This window comes from Mesoplodon bidens (genome assembly GCF_964165515.1).
Source record: "Mesoplodon bidens genome assembly, chromosome: 13".
Lineage (NCBI taxonomy): Eukaryota > Metazoa > Chordata > Mammalia > Artiodactyla > Ziphiidae > Mesoplodon > Mesoplodon bidens.
Genome location: NC_138169.1, coordinates 6,243,816 through 6,265,962, shown reverse-complemented (window position 1 = coordinate 6,265,962; position 22,147 = coordinate 6,243,816). Strand labels below are relative to the sequence as shown.

At 55.2% G+C, this 22,147-nt stretch overlaps 1 protein-coding gene across 31 annotated transcripts in view; it reads right to left on the bottom strand.

The window, feature by feature from the left end:
• The window catches only part of NCOR2 (nuclear receptor corepressor 2), a 224,689-nt gene that overhangs the window by 172,163 nt on the left and 30,379 nt on the right, over positions 1-22,147 (bottom strand). For 30 of the 31 annotated variants that reach the window (XM_081251922.1, XM_081251913.1, XM_081251914.1 and 27 more), the window contains exon 2: positions 20,267-20,313. The gene's annotated coding sequence lies outside the window, so the exon portion shown is untranslated. Of the gene's footprint in view, positions 1-3,154; positions 3,374-20,266; positions 20,314-22,147 lie in introns of those variants that run through there. The other variant, XM_081251906.1, reaches the window with a different exon arrangement.

Sequence of the window (22,147 nt, the reverse complement as noted above, 5' to 3'; positions counted from 1 at the left end):
TCTACCCTCGGATCAGCTTTGGCCGGACAGAAATGCTCTTCCCACGCTGAGTGCCAACGGAGATAACCCAGCTCACTCTGGGGTTAGCTGGTTACACCCCCAAAGGCCTTCTCACCACTGCTAGAGGCAGGAAGGAGTCCGAGGGAAACCAGTACCTACCACAGGGAACAGCAGGAGGTACGGCTGCGCCCACAGGGCAGAGCAAGCAGGTCAAAGTGCTCAGAGTAAAGGCGAGGTCAGCCGCCCCAGGAGTGAGCCCACAGACGGAGCTGAGAACAAGTCCCACCTTGGGGCTGCAAAGACAGGCCTCAGAGGAGGTGACTGAGACGCGTGAGCTCTGGGTGGGCCCAGGAAGTGAGAGAAGGGGCCCAGGGTCTAGGCTTTCTGGCTTTCACAGGTCACGAGCCCAGCGCCCTGTCCAGCTGACAAGTGGGGAGAGAATAAGGAGGGGACCGAGGCTCAGAGAGGGCGAACAACCTCCCCAGGGTCACCCAGCCGAAGAACCTCCACACACAGGCTCTGGCTTGGGGTTTGAGTCCCAGCTCCGGTCCTTACAAACTGTGTGCCCTTGGGTGGGTCACCTGACCCGAGCCTCGGTGTCCTCCTCTGAGAAGTGGGGCTCATACGGCACGCTCCCTTCCCGTGGCTGATTTCGGTGTGGAATGAGATAGTGCGGGGCAGACCACCGCCATCACATCAGGGTTAGACCAGTACCAATGACAGCACCCCTCCCCCCCAGCACGTGCCAGAGCCTCCCTCAGCACTTGGCATGAATCAACACGGCTCATCTCCGTGCCAACACTGCGAGGTACCAATCACTACCCCCCTTTTACAGATGAGGAAGACTGAGGCACTGCAGGGTTCAGCCACCTGCTGTAATTCACACAGCTACAAAGGAGCACACTGGGATCAAACCCGGGACAGCCAGGCCCCAGAGCCTGCGCTCTCTTTCTTTTTAGATCACTGTAGATTCACATGCAGCTGTAAGAAATAATACAGCTGGATCCCGTGGACCCTTTAGCCAGCTCCCCACAATGGTAGCATCCTTATAATAGCTGCAACCAGGAAACTGACATTGATGCAACTGGCCTTATTCAGATCCTGGGGGTTTACATGTGCTCACCTGTGAGAGAGAGAGAGAGAGAGAGAGAGAGAGAGTGTGTGTGTGTGTGTGTGTGTAGATCTACGCACTGTTATCTCAGTGTAGATTCGTGTGGCCACCACCAACGATGCAGGACAGTCCCACCGCAAGGGTCTCTGCGACCTCTGGTCTGAGCCACCACATGTGACTGTCTTTCTCAGTGGATGGGGGATCGAGTCCCCAGGACCCTCAGGGCAGGGCAGTGGTGGCAACCACACAGCTCTGTGGCTGACCCAGGTGGGCACTGAGGGCTTGGGGGCAGCAAAGGGACATTCGTGGGATCCTCTATGCACAGGCCTTTCCCGAGGTCCCCAGGAGAGGCCTAAGGACAGTGGGACAGCGGGCAGCTGGAGTGGGCAGCCTGGACACCAGGGAATTCCCCACTGGCTCCTGCTGGCCTCAGAGGAGAGGCCCCGAGCCAGCCACTGGCCCAGCATCCGGTGTCACTTACAAACACAGGACAGTTGCCACCCTCGGCAGGAGAGCCAGCCCTGTGCACCCGGCCCCCAGCCACGCCAGGCACTGTCGGGGTGCCTGGCCCAGGCTTGGTGAGGGACAGGGCAGAAACAGGCACGCACTGGGGAAGCCCCAGGGACCGCAACCCAGGTCCAAATGCAGACCGAGGCTGGGGCTGGGGAGGGACCCGTCTCACCTCACTGGGGTTTCACTTCTATAAAGTGGGAGGGCGCTCAATAGGGAAGAAAAGAAAAACCAATGGAGACCAAGATGTAGCTAACTTAATGCAAGCTTGTGGTCCACCCTGACGGAGCCTCCCCACACCTGCCCGCTTGAGGCCCCTGCGGGTGTGTCTCGGCTTTCCCCAAGGCAATGTGTGGGCTGATCTCCCTGAATGGACAGGAGAACTGAGGCTCCACGGGGCTCCATGACCTGTCCAAGGTCACCCTGTCTGTGAAGGGTGGGGCAGGAACCATTCATTAGCCCCCTTAACGCCATTCAACAACTTAGGGGTGGAGACAGATGAAGTATCCATTTGCCAGATGGGGAAACCGAGGCTCAGAGCTGTGAAGTGACTTGTTCAAGGTCACACAGCCGGGATGTGAACCCAGGCAGTCTGGCCACAGAGCGAACCAGGAGGTTGCATCCCTCCCCCCACCTCATCCTCACGCCTGTGTGGCCCCTATTACTGCCCCATTTGACAGGCAAGGAAACTGAGGTTCGCACAGGGGAGGCCCAGTGTACAAAGGGACAGAACCAGGATTCCAAGCCACGCCGTCTGGGACCCCAGCCCTCCCCGGCCTGTGCTCACACGCCCCACGAGACGTCCCGTTGCCTCCCAACGGCCCCGGCGCACCCAGACCTCAGGACAAATCACTCCCTCATCCCCTCCGCTTGCAACTGAGGGCTCCTTGTGAGCTCGGGAAGCCCTTCCAACTTTCCAGTGTTTATCCCAGCTCCTCGCTGCCAGGTCCCTGGGCAAGCCTGGGCCAGTGGCGCTGATTTCAAACCAGACACGGGCGCCCAGCCAAGAGCCACCGCGGTGGGAGCCGGGCGCCGGGGCAGTCGCAGCGCTGCCTGCACCTGGCCCCCTCCCCTGCTCCATGGCCACTGAGGCACCCGCCCCCCAAATCCCCAGGCCCCCAACCCACCCCCCGGGGCCAACACCGATGAACAGACGCCAGGAGCACCACATCCCTGGTCCTGCCCGCTCCCCCGCAGGGACGCGCACGGTACGGGGGCTCCAGAAAAGCAGCACCGTACCCCCCACGCATCACTCCCATCCTCCCGGGCCACCTGCCTGCCCAGCACCCTTTCTGGGGCTTCAGCAACTCTGATAAGGCGTCAGGGACCGCTGTGCCCCAGCCATCGCCCGCCTGCCGGGGCACAACTGGGACGTCAGAGCACAAGCCCGTCGGCCACCAAATGCGGTCTCCGGCGCAGGTCCCGGTCCTCCTGCGATCTGTGGCCCCCAATCTCTGCCCCCTCTCCCCCCGCCGGGCGGCCGGGTCACACCGCATCTCCCTGCCCACTGCCAAGCCCGGAAACTTCTCTTACCCGAGCACATGACCGGCCTCTCGCTCACGTCAGCTCCAAACACAACTTGAAGGAACTCTCCCACAAAAACAGAAAAAACAAAAAGAAAAGAAAAAGAAAGAGAAGTAGAAGGTGCCAGCAAGTGGGTCAGCGGAGTCCACACACACACACTGTTCTGCTGGCTTCCAGAGGACACGCCGCGTCCAACCTCAAACCCATCCTTCCTCCAGGGCTGACCCGGGAGAGGGGCGGCCCCTCCGAGCAGCCGTGCCGCCTTCCCGCGAGACTGCGGGCTCCCGCCCCGGCTTGGGGGGGGGGCCCTGCTGCCGGCCCGGCCCCCCAGGCCCCCGGACCGATGCCCCCCTTAGATGGGGTGGGCAGAGGTCCCCCAGGGACCACCCACGGGACCACCCGACCCACAGCAGGGTGAAAGCGCGGCGTCGGGCCCCAGGATCCCTGCTTGCCTCCTGCCCCTCCGGGCCTATAAACACAGGGAATTACATAAGTCCACTCCTCTCGTTGGGAAGCCAAAAGTACGAGCTTTTTCTCCTAGCCTTGGCAGTAAGTAATAATTCCTCATCGCCATGGTAACCCTGGCGGGCTTCCAGCCGACACTCCGGGAGCTGAAACACGGGGAGGCCTTTTTATAGCTCGGTAGAAAAACCTCACTGTTCACCGCTCGCAGGCGAAAGCGAGCTCCAGGCCAGCGTCTCCTCCTTAACCCGTCTCCTCCCAGCCGGACCGTCCACCCAGAGGGCAGCATGGCCGGCCCGGCCCCGGCGTGAACCGAAGCCGCTGCGCCTGTCCCTTCCCGGCCCTCCAGTCTCCAGGGTGACAAGGCCCCTGGGCAGGCTCTGTCTTTAAAATATTTGTCCTTGTCATCTCAGGAAAAGCAAACATGACCCCCTCACATTGGTATTCTGAACCAGGGTCGTAACAGTGACAGGCCCAGAGGGTGAAAAAAGACAAGTCACAAACACACACGCACACACACGCACGCACACAGTCCAAAATGGACGGCTTGGTGGTCAGCCAGGGGTCTGAACCTTGGCTGCAGCTAGCTGTGCGACTCAGAGACAGGTCTGAGCTTCTCTGGGTGTCAGTTTCCCATCTGCAGCCGGGCAGGCTCTGTTCTGCTTCCCCAGCGCTCCGAGCAGCAGTGCTGAGGTGTCAGGGGAAGCTCCAGAGGGATCTCCAGACTCGCCCCCCTGCCCCCAGCACCCAGGAGTTGGGCCCAGTGCTGTCTGCCTGAGATGGCATCCTGAGAGATGCCGAGGGGTCCCACGGGGTACAGATGCAGGAACAGGCCGCACGGCAGGAGGCACAGCAACTGCAAAAGTCTGGAGGCCGGATCGAGTTCGGTGTGTTGCAAAAGCAGAGAAAAATGGTGTGGCCGAGTGCAGTGGTGAACAGGGGAGAGCATTAGAGGTCAAGGTCAGGGAGTGATGGGAGAGGGGTGGGGGAGGAACGGCATGAGAACTCCGGGCAAATCACGTAACTCCGGGGCTTCCCTGGTGGCGCAGTGGTCGAGAGTCTGCCTGCTAATGCAGGGGACACGGGTTCGAGCCCTGGCTGGGAGGATCCCACATGCCGGCGGAGCAACTAGGCCCGTGAGCCACAACTACTGAGCCTGCGCATCTGGAGCCTGTGCTCTGCAACAAGAGAGGCCGCGATAGTGAGAAGCCCGCGCACCGCGATGAAGAGTGGCCCCCGCTTGCCACAACTAGAGAAAGCCCTCACACAGAAACGAAGACCCAACACAGCAAAAATAAATTAATTAATTAATAAACTCCTACCCCCAACATTAAAAAAAAAAAAAAAAATCACGTAACTCTGTGGACTGGAGACCCTCCCAAGAATAATAATGACAATGATAGTTAACGGTAGCACGTACTGTGTGTCAAGCGCTGTGTAAGCCCTTCACATGTTAACCCCTCTGTCCTCAGGACAGCACAACAAAAGGCAGGGGCACCCAATATACAAAGAAGGAAACAGGCCCAGAGAGGTCAAGTGGCTTGCCCAAGGTCACACAGCTGGCAAGTGGCTGAGCTGAGGTTTGAACCAGGCAAATCTGGCTTGCATCAACCCTGCCATTGGGTACAGTCAGCAGGGATTCAGAGAGTGTTAGGGGCAGATCACATTTGTATGTGATCTGAACTGGCCGGGGGACTGGAATGGCCACTAGGTGACCTGTGAAGAGGCCCACGTGGAGGCCACATGTGTGCTGACTTTCATCAGCTCACCCTCCAGCCTCTCCCAGAGTATTGTGGAAGAATTCTACAGATCTGCCTTCTTTTATAGGTGGGGAAAACGAGGCACAGAAAGACGTGAGCGACCAAAAGCTATATTTTTAGACCAAAGATCCCGCCCATCGACTTTCACCCTGACTGCCAGGAGGCCATGAGACTCAGGAATGGGCCAAACCAGCCCCACCAAAACACCGGCAGGCAGGCGGTGGGGGCCCAAAGCAGCAGGCTCAGAATGCATGGGTTCCTTTTGTTCTTTTCTGTTTCTTTTGACACAGACCTGCACCCAGACTTTCTCAGAGGCTGGCCCTGGAATCAGGAGTAACACATCCACAACCCCACCACAGCTATTTATGCTTCGGGCAGGTTTGATGCTGGGCTGTGTCATCCCGGGGTCACTTTTTGTGCCTCTCTTCTCCAAGAAGCTGGGGAGCAGATGGTTTGCTGAGTGACTCTATGAAGATGGCAAACCATCACAAACCAGAAACAGCCCCTGGCAGCCCCATCTAGGCAGAGCCAGTCACCAAACCCAAGTTTACATTCAGAATAAGTTAGTGTGTGGTCGTCTGCTTAGCAAAAGAAGGCCTCATCCCCCAAGCCTCTGAGGGTGAGCATCCCTCGGTGCTCTGAAAAAAACCAAGATTCACCAACATGTACTTCTAGGAACCTGGCTTCGGGCAAAGCTTTGGACAGTGGAGAAGATAAGTGAAGACGTTACAGGATACACTGTGATGGGGGCCACAGAAGCATGGGGTCCCCAAAAAGAGGCAGGAGGGGTCCCTAGACCAAGTGGCCCTGGGTAAGACCCCCAGCCTCTGCAGACATCAGTCTGCTCAGCTCTGAAATGGGGCACACCTGCCTGTTGTCTCTGTCAGGGTTAAGAGAAACTACACCTCTGGGGGTGCTCAAGGGACCAGAGGAGACCCACAGTCACCGCTCCTGCTCAGCATCCAGCTCCAAGTGGAAGGGATCCCCACTCACTCCCTCCCCACGTGGCTGCCTCCTGACCCGGCCAGTCTCCAAGATAAGGTTGGGAGCAGGGGGACTTCCCTGGTGGCGCAGTGGTTAAGAATCCGCCTGCCAATGCAGAGGACACAGGTTTGAGCCCTGGTCCATGAAGATCCCACATGCCCCGGAGCAACTAAGCCCGTGCGCCACAACTACTGAGCCTGCGCTCTAGAGCCCGCGAGCCAGAACTACTGAGCCCGCGTGCTGCAACTACTAAGGACCATGCGCCTAGAGCCTGTGAAGCCCACGCACCGCAACGAAGAGTAGCCCCCGCTCACTACGACTAGAGAAAGCCCGCACGCAGCAACCAAGACCCAACGCAGCCAAAATTTAATTAATTAATTAATTTTTAAAAAAAGGTTGGGAGCAGGGTGGGGGCTGGGGTATGAGAAAGAGAGAACAAGCTAGGAACGTCCAGCTGTGTTTTTACATCTTCCTCTCTTTTACTGAACGCCAGTGCTCCCAGATGTGGGTGGGTGATTACCCCCTCCCTGGGCAGCCTAGGTTTCCTCATCTGAAAAGCCACTTACAAGATGATTTTGTGGATGTCCATCTGCACAATGAGGGATTCGTCAGCCATAAAAAGGAATGAAGCACTGATTCATGCTACCACACGGACGAACCTCAGAAACATCATGGCAAGTGCAAGAGGTCAGACACAAAAGGTCACATTTTGTATGATCCCATTTATATGAAATGTCCAGAACAGGCAAATCCAAAGAGACAAAGCCAACTAGTGGCTGCCAGGGGCTGCGAGGAGGCAGGATGGGCAGTGAGCGCTGTTGGGTTCAGAGTCCCCTTGTGGGGTGATGGAGATCTTTTAGAAGTAGACAGAGGGGTTGGTTTACAGCATTGTTTTTTGGGGGGGTTTTTTGGTTGCACCATGCGCGTGGCATGCAGGATCTTAGTTCCCTGACCAGGGATTGAACCCGTGCCCCCTGCAGTGGAAGCGCAGAGTCTTAACCACTGGACCACCAGGGAAGTTCCAGTAAATGTCTGGTTGTTTATTTATTTATTTATTTATTTATTTACTTACTTACTTACTTATGGCTGTGTTGGGTCTTCGTTGCTGTGCACGGGCTTTCCCTAGTTGCAGTGAGCGGGGGCTACTCTTTATTGCAGTGCTCGGGCTTCACATTGCGGTGGCTTCTCTGGTTGTAGAGCATGGGCTCTAGGTGTGCGGGCTTCAGTAGTTGCAGCATGCGGGCTCAGTAGTTGTGGTGCACATGCAATCTTCCCGGACCAGGGATAGAACCCGTGTCCCCTGCATTGGCAGGTGGATTCTTAACCACTGTGCCACCGGGGAAGTCCCAACATTGTTTACAAAAAACCAATAAACTGTGCACTTTCAAATGATTAATTTTACGTGTTGTGAATTTCGCCTCAATTCAAAATAAATAAAGCGGTGGTTTGGTTGAATGGACACCATTCCAGTCCAGTTTACTGATCTTCTGAAAGCCGTGTCCACCTTTAGGAGTCCCTGACCTCAGGCCTGGAGACATCAGACATTCAACAAACACTTACGGAGTGCCAGCAACATGCATTGGACACGAAGAATAAGCAGGAACAGGACGAAGATCCCTGCCCTCGTGGGGGTAACTTGGGGAAAGGTGAGGAAGTCGGCCACAGATAAAGATGTGATGAAATTCAAGGAATGACAGTAGCTATGGACTGGTGGTTTCTGAGGTGGTGACAGCTCGACAGGGGCCTGGGTGGAGTGAGAGAGACAGGTGTGGAAACGTCTCAGAGAATAGTATCCGAGCCAAGGAAACAGCCAGGGCAAAGGCCCTCAGGTAAGGCTGCATCGCACTTGGGGAGCTCCAGGAGCAGCCAGGCGCCAGCACAGCACAGCAGGGAAGGTCAGCCTACAGGGATCGTGTCGGTCTTCAGAGTCCACCAACAGATCTTTAAGTGTGATTAAAGTAAAATTCACAACTGCATTAGTTTCCTACGGCTGCTGAAACAAATTCCTACAGACTGGACGGCTTGAAGCCAGAGCAGGGTGTTCTTTCACAGTGCGGGAGGCCAGCGGCCCCACATCAAGGGGTCAGCAGAGCTGTGTTCCCCCCGAAGGCTCCTGGGGAGGATCCTTCCTTGCATCTTCCAGCTCCTGGTGGAGCCAGGCTTCCTTGGCTTGTGGCCACATCACTCCCCTCTCTGCCTCTATCTTCACAAGGCCTGCTCCCCGGTGTGTCTTCTCTTATAAGGACTTTGGTCATCAGATTTAGGGCCCACCCGAATCTAGGATGATCTCATCTTAGACCATCAACTTGATCACATCTGCAAAGACCCTTTGTCCAAATGAGTCGCATTCACACGTTCCAAGTGGATATTTCTTTGGGGGACCACAACTCAACCCACTGCCACAATCAAGACTCACCATTCAGCAGCATCAAATGCCCGGAAACATCCCTCATCTCCCCTCTCCTTTCCACACTGATTCCAGGGGACCAGGCTGGAAGCTGCAGGGGCAAATGCTTGAGCATCTTGAGGAAATCCTCCATCCCCTCTCCCAGGGGGCCCCCTGCAGCTGGCCCTCTCCCGGCCTGAGCCAGACAAGAACAGACCCCAAAGAACCCAGACCCCCTTCCCTGAAAGACGTACCCATGAGCCACTCACAGGCAGCTGGCAGGAAAGGAGCCTCCCTGATGGGGAGCCTTTGCCCCTGAACGGAGACTTCCCCAGACCAAATGCACTGCACTTCATTACTTCTTCCAGGCACGAAAGCATCACAGTTAACCCCTGGGCCGTTTTGGCTAAAGGTAGTGAACTGTCCCTTAGGGCTGGTTTCCTGTGTGCTGTTTTTATTTATTTATTTTTATTGATTTATGGCTGCGCGCAGGCTTTCTCTAGTTGCGGCGAGCGGGGGCTACTCTTCCGTTGCAGTGTGTGGGCTTCTCATCGTGGTGGCTTCTCTTGTTGCGGAGCACGGGCTCTAGGTGCACGGGCTTCAGTAGTTGTGGCACGTGGGCTCAGTAGTTGTGGCTCACTGGCTCTAGAGCGCAGGCTCAGTAGTTGTGGCGCACGGGCTTAGCTGCTCCGCGGCACATGGGATCCTCCCAGACCAGGGCTCGAACCCATGTTCTCTGCATTGGCAGGAGGATTCTTAACCACTGCGGCAACAGGGAAGTCCCTTCTTTTTATTTTAAAAAGGTGCCGCTCCCACCCACAGCAGCTTTGAGCTGGCCGCAGGCAGGGCTAATTGCTCACATCGAAGCGCAGTGCCATCCTGCAGCCAAGGGCACAGAGCAACGGGCAACGATGGCTGGGGCAGGGTAGCCCACGCCTGGGCAGCAGAGGAAGGAGGAGATGTCCAGAGAAGCTCCTGGCCACCACCAGCCAGATGCCGGAACCCAACCCAGGAAGAACAAATTACACCAGACCAGGGACACACACTCCCAATGTGCCAGGCACTGGGGAGAACAGGTTTCACACCTGTGTGCTCCCTGATGCCTCACAACAATCCTACGGGGTGTTATCATCCCCATTTTACAGATGGGGAAACGAAGGAACAGAGAGGTGCAGTGACTTGCCCGAGGGCACACAGCTAGTAGTGGCAAAGTCAGGATCTGAACACGGGGGGTGTGATGCCCAAATCTACATCACTAACCACTAGGGTTTACTATCTCTCAGAACAGGTTGAGCTCCTCTGGAGGGCTCTGGGAGAAATTCGGCAGCCTCAGGCCTCCACGTTTGGAAATGGTATCTCTCTGGAGGCATTAAATGTGAATTCTCAAGACTTGGGACCCTCTGTGACATTCCCTGGACCGGTCTGCCCAGATCACGGAGGACAAAATATTCTGAGATGAAAGTCACAGCTAAGAGCAGAGGCCACAGAATGATGACAGCCAGCTGTGGCCACCAGGGAAGCTCTTTCTGGCACACACAATGTTTTTTTAAAAATTAGGACATTGCTTATAAAATCCAGATTTCCAGCTTCTCTTGGAAAAAAAATCAGAATATCCAGCATGCCAGTTAGCCACAATCCCCACCCCTCCCTTTTGCCTCATTCCTTTCCTTGACTGCGTCTGAGTTTGGGACACTCCTTTCCCTCACCTTGGCCACCTTCCCCCAGTGCTGAAAATAGCTGAACAAGCACTGAAGGCTTCACTGGGCAAGGAAATGGCAAAGAGAAAGGAGTGCGATTCTTGGGGCTGCAGGTGACTCTCCCTCCCCCCTGGCTTGCTGTGCTGGTGGCATGAACCTGCCTGAGAAGAAGGCCCACAGAGAAGGAAGCAGCGCTGAAACAGAGCCCGCTCTCCAAGGTGTGCTTTGAGCCCCTGGATCCAGCCATGCCTGAACGTGTCCTACCCTGGACTTTGCCATTAGGAGTGCCCATCAAGTCCTCCCTGTGGCCTAAACCTGAGTGTGTCTCCACCACAACTCAGGAGTCCTAACTAATCACCCTCAGGTCTCGCCTCAACTGATACTTGTCCAAAGAAGCCTGTCCGGACCACAGGCAAATTCGAAACTTGTTACGCTCCAGTGATACAGCCTGAACTCTGTCCACATGACCCTTACTGTTTAACTGACCCTCTCCCTCTGGACACTAAACTCCTCAAAGGCACGAACCATGCCTGATTTCCATCACTCTGACCCCAGTGGCATACAAATATCCAGAACATTCCAAGTGCCCAATAAATGTAAATTAATCAACCAGCAAAAGAAAAAAAGGGAGAAGCAAAAGCCATTAAACTTGATTTCTGCCTTAAATGTGGTAAAGGACCCAAACCCTGAGGTCTATAGAACAGCCTCAGATCCAGAGAAGTACTCCTGCTGCCCCTGGCTCTCAACATTCCTGAAACATCATGACCCCAGGGCCTTTGCACATGCTGTTCCCCCACCCCCACACACCTAGCTGGCTCATCCCTCTTCCTTGCATAGGTCTGGTTCCTTCTCATGGTCCAGGTGTCAGTTCAACTGCCACCTCCTCAGAGACCACCCTTGATTCCTCTACCTAAAACGAGTTCCCCAGAAAGCAGAGTTGCCCCACCCTGCGTCTTTCCACAGCCAGCATTTCTCTGCCTTGCAATAGCATGTTTGTTTATTGTACTGCCCATCTCCCCATCAGTCTATGGGATCCACAAGGCAAGGCCCTGGTGTCTTGTTTGCTGTGTATCACACCCCACCCCACTCCCAGGAGGCCATGGGGACACCAGGCTGGCTGCAAGGAGGCAGGAAGCAGACCCTCATGTCCTGACCAGTCCTGCCCAGCCCAGAGCAGCTGCTGCATGCCTGAGGGCCCTATGTTACACGGGGAGGCTGGCCCACCGCCGGTGCAGCCCTGCCAAGGGATTCATTTTGGCTCCAGGCTCAGGGAGGGCTGCAGGTGGTGCCTGCACGGTGCCCATAATCAACAGCAGGTGCTGTGGAGTCAAGCTTCCTGGGTTCAAATCCCAGTTCTGCCAGCTGCCAGCTGTGTGACCTTGGGGAAGTCACTTAACCTCTCTGTGCCCGCAGCATCCTTACATATAAAATGGGGATGATAATACTAGCCCCTACCTCGTAGGGCTGCCTCAGGAAGTACATTAGTGAATGTACATGATACATTTAGAACACAGCCTGGCATAAAGTAAATGTGCAGGAATCAGTAGAAATTATAGGGTTAATAAAAATGATAATGGCAAACTGTCACATAGCACTAAGGCAAGCAAAAAGTCAGGAAATGTTGGCTTGGGTAATAAATGCAGTATTTGCTCTGTGCCTGGTCCTGTTTGAAGTGCTTTACACAGGAGTTCCTACAAGGTATGCTTGTTATTATTCATTCAACGTGTTTGTTCCAGCTCTTCCAGGCAGCCTCCCCAGATTGCTCCAACCCTCAGGAGCAACATGGACACACACAATTCCTCATGTGAGTCTGTCCTCAACTCCCCTCTCCGTCCTAGGCTACAGGGAGGGGCAGGAGGGCCCCCAAACCCCATAAGACTGAAGTCAACACAAGGGTGTACGTGCCCCACACCAGCCCAAGCTGCAGCCCCTGATGGACTCCCAAAAATGCAGGCCCCATCGGGCACCCCAGAAAGTGAAACATGCTCCCTCACTGCAGTCTGCAGTGGGGCAACTCTTGGTGGAGGCCTGGGCATCCCAAGGGCATCCCAAGGGCTCAGGCCCCACTGCCCCTGACAGGGTCAGATGTCTGAGACACAGGGCACACCGTGAAAGAGGCAGTGACTTTGGCTGGGGGTCTGGGGTCTGCGTAGACGGCGTGTGAGAACAATACTGTCCGCACAGCCACTGCCATCCTTTCTGTCCCCCAAATGATATGGGTGCCGCTGGTCTCCTGGCCACCTAGCACAGCAAGGACCCCAGCGAAGCTAGCCTTTGGCGTGCACAGGCCCTTCACTTCTCAGACAGGAGAGGCAGACCCCTCCATGCCAGGGACCTGATGTGGCCCCAAACCAGGTGGTAAGAGCTGGTTAGAATGCCGGCCAAAGCACCCACCTGCTGTGTGACCTCACTCAAGTCCCTCCACCTCACTGAGCCTCAGTTTGCTCATCTGGAAAATGGGTCTAATGATCATTATCACAGGCAGGACAACGAGTGTCCAAAGAGCCAGCAAATCAAAGCCACAAAAAAAGAAACAGAAGATCTAGAAAGAGGCTATTTTAATTTCTGCAAATGGGCTTGCTTTGTCATTAAATGAAACAAAATTTTATTTCATGGTTCAGAATGGTTTCTGTTTGGATTTACGGCAGTCCTGGAAGGAACGAGTTGATCTTTTCAGCATTTAAGCCTCTGGGTGCCTTGAGCCACCCTAAGTTAGCATCTCCCTCAAAGGGCACACGCTCAGCAGAGACAGCACTCCAGGTAACCCACACAACAGGACCTGGAGGCTAAGTCAGGAGACCTGGAAGGATGCGGGCTCTGGGGCAGACAGCCTGGGTTCGAATCTCACTGGTTGTGTGACCTCAGGCAAGTCACTTAACCTCTTTGTTCCTCAGTTTCTTCATCTGTAAAGTAGGGATGACAACAATCCCTACTTCACAGGGGGGTTGGAAGATTAATAAACTATAACAGGTAAAGTGCAACACGATTACTATGATAAACCCTGTTATTGTTATTGCTGTCATTTGCTGCAATTTCAAAAGGTTTAGAAACCCAACTGCAGGATAAAGACAAGTCCACCTGGATCCCTGGTGTCTGGGGGACCAGCACCACCCAGCTCACTGAGATCCCAGAAAGGCAGCGCCTCCCTCCTCCCTCCTCCCTCCAGCTGGGGGCAGGGATTCCTATCAGACGGAAGGAGATACATGTCAGAGCTGAAGATTAAAAACAAGTACAATTATCGGGCAGGCATCCATCCATAATTATGAATTTGATGTAATTAGGCACCCCACTAACTTCATTACTTATTTATTTACGGGATTGCTTATTTAATTTACAGGCCTCCTTCTCTGAAAAGTCATCTTGGCTAACACCCCTCGGGCGAGGGAGGAGGGGACCCCCTCCTCTGTCCCCACCCCCACTCCCCATGCTCCTGCCTTGCCCCAAAATAGCTCCCCAGAAGACCTCCGTGACTGAGACGCAAAGCCTGACATTCACTCAGCAGTGCTCAGTGCCAACCTGGAAGGCGGAAGGTGCAAAACATCCTTTACACCTTCATCTCTCCAGCAGAGGAAACCCAGGGGGAAGAAGGGTGATTCTAGGCACCGCCACCCTGTCACCAATTCCTGACGTGACCCTCTGGACCAGCAAGCACATCAGTGCAGCCAATGGGGCTGGTACTTCCCAGCTTGGAGAAGGAGAAAGAGCACTCAGCTCTCACCAAATGACCTTCGATAAGTCACCTGACTTAGAGCCTCAGTTCCCGCAACTGTCAAATGGGATTATTAAGAACAACACTCACAAGCTAGCTAACCCTAACCCCCCCCAACTGCTGCTAGTCATTGCTACCCTGTGGCCTCAGCCAATGCAATAAGGCAAGAAAAAGCAAAGTGGTTTAAAGACTTTCTAGCTTCATTCATTAATAGCCAAGAACTAGAAGCAACCTAAAGGTCCATCAACTCATGAATTGATAAACAAATGGAATCATATAAGCACACAATGACAAGTGAATCTCAAAAACTTCATGCAGAGCGAAAGAACCCAAACACCAAAAAGTACATATTTTATGATAATTTTATTATGAAAACCTAGAAGTTTCTATAACCTCTATGACAGCAGATCAGTGGTTGCTTCTGGTGCAGGGTGGGTGGAGATTCTTTTGGGGGTGATGGAAACGCTCTACAACCTGATGGTGGTGGTTATATGCATGTTTACATTTGTCAAAACTCATGGAGCTGAACCCTTAAAATGGGTGTATCTTATTACAGGTTAATTACATATCAATAGGCTTTTTTTTTAACTGTAACAGAAGAATATATACATATTTTATTAATACCACTAACTCCAATCCCCATGCCCAGGGAATATATCCCCATTTCCAGGTCAGGTCTGCTGGTTCCTTCACTGCCCCTCAAGTTCCCCCAAAGCCCCTGATTTATGAGCCCTGGACAAGTCAGGTAAGGACTGAATCCCAGATTTATCCCTTCCTTCCTGGGTCATTTAGGGCAAATCACTTTGCCTCTCTGCCTGTCAGCTACAAAAGCAGGGTTATAAATAGCATGATCCTTGGAGAGTTATTGTACACTAAAATGAACCAAGGTAAAAGTACCTGCTGCAGGCCCTGGCATACAGCAGGGGCCTCGTTACTGCTGCTGCTAAATGATGAACAGGCAAGCTCCAGGCCCAGTGTGGACAGGGCTGGCCAGTATTCTTGTCCCCCCCGCCATACATAAGCCCCCGGCCACAAGACTCCCAGCCTGGGTAGCTGCCTCCACCACTGAAGGGTCCAGGCTGCCAGGGTTCCAGCATTTAACTGATGCCTGCTGTCCGGGACAGGACACGTCTCCTTGACTCCACCCAACTCACTCCTCCCAGGAGAGGGGACACAAAAGGATGAGGGCCCTGTGGGGAGGAGCTGGCCCTGAGGGCGGGGCAGTATGCCCTAGAGGTCACTTGGGGACAGGAGCTGGCCGGCAGAGAAGAAATCCTGACGGAGAAGGGGCGTCCTGGCAGTCAGGCCATCACATATACACCAACTGGGGCAGGACAGGGTCACCCCAGAGCCCACCCATTTACGTAAGAAAAAAGACAATAGGAAAAGGACGGCAGGGAGGGGGCTTCGGGGACTGAGGGGCTCTGTGCCAGCTCCCAGGTGCCTGTCTGAAGGTGGCTCCTGCTGCCCTGGGAGTGACGGAGCAGGCATGCAGCGCCTGGCAGCCATGGCAGGAGGGGTGTCCCCCGGGCCCGATTAGAGGGCCAGCCGCAGACAGACACGCGCAACTGTCAGCCTCGTCCTCCCAGCCCGCCTTCAGAGGCACCATTAATTGCTGTCATTTGAGGGTGGCCTGTGGGGAGAAGGAGGGGGGCTGCGGGAAGGGGAGGGGAAGGAAAAAGAAGGAGGGAGAGGTGGGGGATGCAGGGAGGAGGGGAAGGGGGTGGGGGGAGGAGGGGGAAGGACAGCTTGCCCAGGGCTGAGCATCCTGAGCTGGAAGGAGAGAGAACCACCCATGCATCCTCCTCCTCCACCCAATGAAGGGACCAGCGTCCCCCCTCCTAGGGGCAGAGCTCGTCGACCCACTGCCCAGGTGGGGCAAATAGAGTCCAGAGAGGTGTGATTCTGCCCATCCCAGCCCTGTGAACCTCCCCCCGCCGCCCCACACACACCTGGCCACTTGTCTGCCTGCGGGTTGGTTGGTCCTGATCTTCCTCCCCAGGGGATCCAGAAAGCCTGGCCGCCCCCCTCCCATCCACCAGCCTCCACCCACCCCCAACCCCTCCCTCCTCCTCTCTTCGCTACCAGGCACCACGCTGGGAGAGGTTCAAGGCTGGGTCAAACCCCACTTTCCCACCGTGCCCCGCACTCAGGCAGCTTTCCCGCCCAGGATGCCCAGCGTTCCCCTCCACCACCTCCACCACCGCAGGGTCAAAGCCTACACGCCACCTCCTCCCAGGACCGCCACCCTCACAAAAGATTCTGGAGCTGGGCTCCCTCTGCCCCTTGCACACAGGGGACGTCACATCGCCTCCCTGTGCCTCCGTTTCCTCATCTGTAGAATGGGGATAAGGACAGTGCGGTGTTGAAGTGTTTGCTGCTGTTACATGATCATGCAGGACTTCTGTCTTCCTCGACCCACACACGTCTCCCCTTCTGCCTCTTATTGTGGCTCTTTCTCAGAAGTGCCTGCTACCCTGCCCCTGACTCCGAGCCCACCAGACCCAGCCCACCCTCCCCCACAAGATGAGGAGGGTCTCAAAAGGCCTCCCAAGCTGGAACATCTGGGTGTGGGGTCCATATTGTGCCTCTGTCTTCAGGAGGGGAACCCAAAGCATCTGCCCGGCCTCCATGCCCCCCGGCGGCCCCCGTGCCAGACGCCCCTGCCCGTCCCCAGACAGGCCTTGTCTCTGGGCTGAGGAGCCCCTTGGGTCCTACCAGGGGGCTCTCCCAGGAGCACTGGCTTCCTCGGCAGGGGGAGGGACCCCCGCCGCCCCCTCCCCCGTCTGTCTGCCTCGGCCTCCCTCAGACGTGATGGATCGCCCCAGAGGAGGAAGCTAAGTGCCTGCAGACAAAAAGCCCTTTTATCGTCCTCGGGTGGGCCACTGGAGTGACAAGCAGATAACTCAGCCACAGGAGGAAGGCTCTCCATTAGGTCTGTGGTGCAGATGGATGGAGGACCGAGAGGCAGAGGAGGAGAAGGAGGGAAGATCACCCCAGGCAAGGCCGCCTTCCTTCCAACTTCCAAGGCACCGAGAACGCCAGGTAGAAAACCCGGCTGGGCTGATCACTTTGGGTGGACCACCACCGGTGTCCCCCATGTTCCAAGATAAAACCCATCTCTGTGGGGCCCAGGGCCTGGCTCAGGAAGCAGGCAACCTCCAAGGCTGTCCCTCCCTCCTGCCTACTGGGGGCCCCCAAAGGCTCAGGAACAAAGGAGCAAGGCCTGACTCATGCAGACTCCTGCAAACCAGGAGGCCCATTCCACACAGCCTCAGGGCCTTTGCACGGGCTGTTCCCTCTGCCTGGGAAGCCCTTCCTCCAGAAACCTGCAGCCTCCCTTGCCTCCTCCTGCAGATCTTTGCTCCTTTTCAGGGAGGCCCACACTGACACCCCCCCATCTGAAACTGCAACCCCCAGACCACCCACACACTCCCCAAACCCCCTCTCTGCTGGTTCTTCACCCCAGCGCTCCCCACCGAAGGGCACACGACGTATCTGACTTGTGAACTGTCTGCCTCACCCAGGGAGGACGGGATTCTTGTCCAGCTTATTCCCAGCTCTATCTCCAGCACCCAGAAAAGGGCCCAGCACACAGTAGGTGCTTTAGAAAGAATCGTTCAATGAATGAAGAAAAATAAAATCTCCCAAGAGCAGCCAGTCCTGAGCCAGGACGTGCCCAGCAGTGCCCTCAGCAATCCTTGGAGGACAACCATTTGACAGATGAGGAAACCAAGGCACAGAAGTGTCTCAGCTCCTTGGGATCTGCACCCAGGTCGGCAGGAGGCCCGCCCACTGCAGAACCACCCCAGAGACCCAGGACGCCAGTCCGGGGCTGGGTGTCACAGACAAGGACTGAAACCCGACCCCAACCTGCTTCTCGGCGCTGCAGCCTCAGGGAGGCCCCTTCCTATCTCTCGGCCTCAGTTTGCCCCTCTGCAGAATGGGGTTGCACAGGTAACCACCTCCCCCCACTGTCCCTCCCAGGACACTGCCCTCCAGTCCCTACTGCACTGGTGTGGTCCTGATGAGGGAACAGCAGTCAGAAGTGCTGAGCAGAAAGTGCCAGAACTTGACCCCATCGTGGACGCCAAGGGTTGGGCTGGGGGCTCCTCAGACCCTCCTCCGGCCCTCCTTGGGGCCAGGCCCGGCTGACAACCCTTCCCAGCCCTAGAAGAACAGCTCAGTCGGTAAGGGGTAAAGAAAGATGCTGGGAGCGCTGAGTGAGCACTTCCTACCTACTAAGCACTGGTGCTCGCAGCAGCCAACGCCCCACGTCCCGAGCCCCAGCAGCTGAACAGTGCTCGGTGACACAGAGCCAGGAAGGGGTCAAGCTGTCATTTGCGGGGGGCCAGTGCCTGCGCCCCAGCAGCTGCACCCACTGACCAGCCCTTCCTCACTGGCACGGACAGGGGCTAGGCACCCCACATGCCCTCCAGATGGGCTTCCACTGCTTCCCCAAATTGCCTGACTCTCCAGAAGGCTGGGGGGTGGGGGGGTGCGGCATTTCCTCACCACGCCCACAGGGGTCTCTGGCCACATGACTGCCTCTCCCAGGCCTGGGTCAGCTGGTCACCCTGTCCCCGGGGGGCAAGGACAAGACACAGGGAGGGGACCCGCAGATTCAGCTCCCTCCTCTGCCAGGGCTCCCAGCTGCTTCGACAAAAATACAGAAACCAAAAACCTTAGCAACAATCGCCAGCTCTGTGGGGGGATTTGATTCCATCCCCATTTTACAGATGGGGAAACTGAGGCACTGGGTGGCTCGGGACCCTGCCCAAGGTCACGCAAATAACAAGCGGCAGACAGAGATATGCACTCAGGCAGCCAGGCTCCAGGGTCCCTGCCTGGGACCACTTGCCTCTCCTGGTTGAAAAGAATATAAAATAAAAGATGCCTCCCTCTACCACCAGCCAGGCCAGTACCTGAATCCCCTCCTCCAAGCCTGTGCTGGGAATTCCATGGCACTTTCACTGCTGGGGCCCGGGTTTGATCCCTGGTCGGGGAACTAAGATTCCACAAGCCGCACCGCGTGGCCAAAAAAACAAACAAACAAAAAACAAACAAGCCTGTGCCCACCCCACTGACCCTCACCTGGACCGCCTTCCCTCTCCCTGACACCCCAAACTCCGCCAGTGCCCCTAGGACCGCTCGCCACTCCCCCTGATGGAGAAGCTTTCTGGGGGTCCCTGCCGTCAGATGTACCAGGTCAGCGGGGGGACAGGGAGGGCAGTGGGCACAGACCAGCCCCACATGGGCCTCGGTCTGCTTGGCTGTAAAATAGGTGCACTGGGGAGGAATCTGCCAGGTTCCCTGGGAGAGTCAAAGAATTAGCCCCAGCTCTTTGCTTCCAGCTGAGACATGGCACAGGTGACCCATCTGTGCTTCGGTTTCCCCATTTATAAAATGAGGATAACAGCCCATTTTGGAGCACTGCTGTGAGGGTCACAAAACACGGTGACATGAAAAGCACTGTGGCGATGGGCTTTTGAGCAGCTCCTCTGTGCCAGGCGCTGCTCCATATCAGCTCATTTAATTGTCGCAGCAACCCTACAAGGGGACACTCATTACTCCAGTTTACAGACAGGGAAATGGAGGCAAAGGGAGATGAGTGACTTGTCCTGGGCGCCCAGGATGAAAGTGGCAGTGCCAGGACTGGAACCCCGGCTCTCCCGCTGGGCACGGCGACCACGGTGGCACACAGGTGTCCAGCCCGAGGGCCTCCTCCAACGTCCAACGTCCCAACTCGAGGGCCAGCACACAGGCTCCACGCTCTCCGAGCCTGCAGCCCACCATCAGGGCACAGAAGCAATGTGGCCATGAACCCCAGAGACAGAGAAAACCCACCATCACACAGCTGCACTGTTGGAACAACCCCTTCTCCCAGGCACCATCTGCACATCAGTGCACTCAGCCAGAAAATACCCCGTCCCAGGGGAACCCACAACCTCCACCCTGAGCAACACTGCTGCCCAGACCCCACCCCACAAGGCCACACAGAGCCCACCACCACATCCGCCAGCAGAACCTGGCACCCCGGCAACTGCCGACCCCCTGCCCACGAGAAGGTCCCAGCAATATGAATCCGCTGGAGACAGCAAGGAGGGATAGATGTGAACCTACCAGAAACAGCCACCAGCAACGCTGTGTCCTCAAAGACTCTGGGGGACCTGCAGGGGAAAACACAGGTCTTGTTAGCAAGGATCGCAGCATCCCCATGAATGGGCTAAGGTATGATGACCACATCAATGTGCAGGTAGAGACGGCAAGGCCCACTGGCCTGGACCTGTGTACATGAGGCCAAGTGTTTCTCCACGACAACCCTATGAGGTGGTTCTGTGACCCCATTTGACAGAGGGGGAAACTGAGGTTCAGAGAATCAAAGTCTCACGCCCCAGGTCCCAGAGCTAGGAAGTCACAGAGCTGGGATTCCAATCCGAACTATGTGGCTATAAAGGCAGCCCACACCCCAGCAAAGCCCCCAAGGGACCCTGGGCCCAGATCACACTGTTGCTGTGAAAATCCCCCATTAACTTCCCAGAGGACCCTATGAAAAGTCAGCAAGTGACACCTGACGGAGGGGTGGGCCTATGACTCTCATTCAAGAACTTCTGAGTCACCATTCAAAGTCAAAACCAGCACAATAAAAACTAGTGTCCAGGGGCTTCCCTGGTGGCGCAGTGGTTGAGAATCTGCCTGCCAATGCAGGGGACACGGGTTCGAGCCCTGGTCTGGGAAGATCCCACATGCCGCGGAGCAACTAGGCCCGTGAGCCACAATTACTGAGCCTGCGTGTCTGGAGCCTGTGCTCCGCAACAAGAGAGGCCGCAATAGTGAGAGGCCCGCGCACCGCAATGAAGAGTGGCCCCTGCTTGCCACAACTAGAGAAAGCCTTCGCACAGAAACAAAGACCCAACACAGACATAAATAAAAAATAAATTAATTAATTAAAAAAAAAAAAAAAAACTAGTGTCCAGAATATAAAAAGCATGCTCACAAATAAATAAGAGCCAATCAACCCAATAGAAAAATGGACAAAAAGACTTGATAGAACTTCACAGAAGTGGATATAGAAATGGCCAATAAGCACTTGAAAAGATGCTCAATATCATCAGTCATCAGGAAAGTGCAAACTAAGAGACCACTACACACCCACCTGGGTGGCTAAAATAAGACAGACAATGCCAAGTGTTGATGAGAATGCAGAGCAACTGGAATTCTCAGACATCACTACTTCAATGCAAAATGGTGCAACTACTTTGGAAAACAGTTTGGCAGTTTCTTACAAAGTTAAACATACATTTGGGTGACCATATGACCCAGCAACTCTACTGCTGGGTATTTACCCAAGGAAAATGAAAACATATGCTCATACAAAGATGTGTACATGAACGTTCATAACAGCTTTATTCATAGTCACAAAAAACTGAACACAGTCCATCCATAGATGAAGGGATAAACAAACAGCGGTACATACATACCATGGAACAAACTACAGACACACAACCACACGGAGGGAAGTCAGACTCAGATGCTAAGCACACGCGAGGATTCCACTTATAAGATTCTGGGAATGGCAAGACGCTACTTTCACGAGTAGAGGGGGCAGTCTGCAGGGGCAGTCACACTAGAACAAAAAGATGATTCCCACAAAAGTTAGGATGTTAATCACCTCTGGAGAGAAGAGCGCACGTGACTCCTTAACAATTATTCATTAATCTGCAGCCACGTGTTTATGCATTCTTTTTTTTTTTTTTTTTTTTTTTTTGGCTGTGCTGTGTGGCACGCAGGATCTTAGTTCCCCGACCAGGGATTGAACCCCTGCCCCCTGCATTGGGAGTGTGGAGTCTTAACCACTGGACAGCCAGGGAAGTCCCTATGCATTCTTTATTGTGTTAGCTTCTGCAAGAAAAAGAACAAGTAAACAAATAGCAATGGGCAGACCACTAGAGAGAGATCAAAACCCTGGCTGTGGACCCAGCTCCTCTACTGACAGCTGTGACC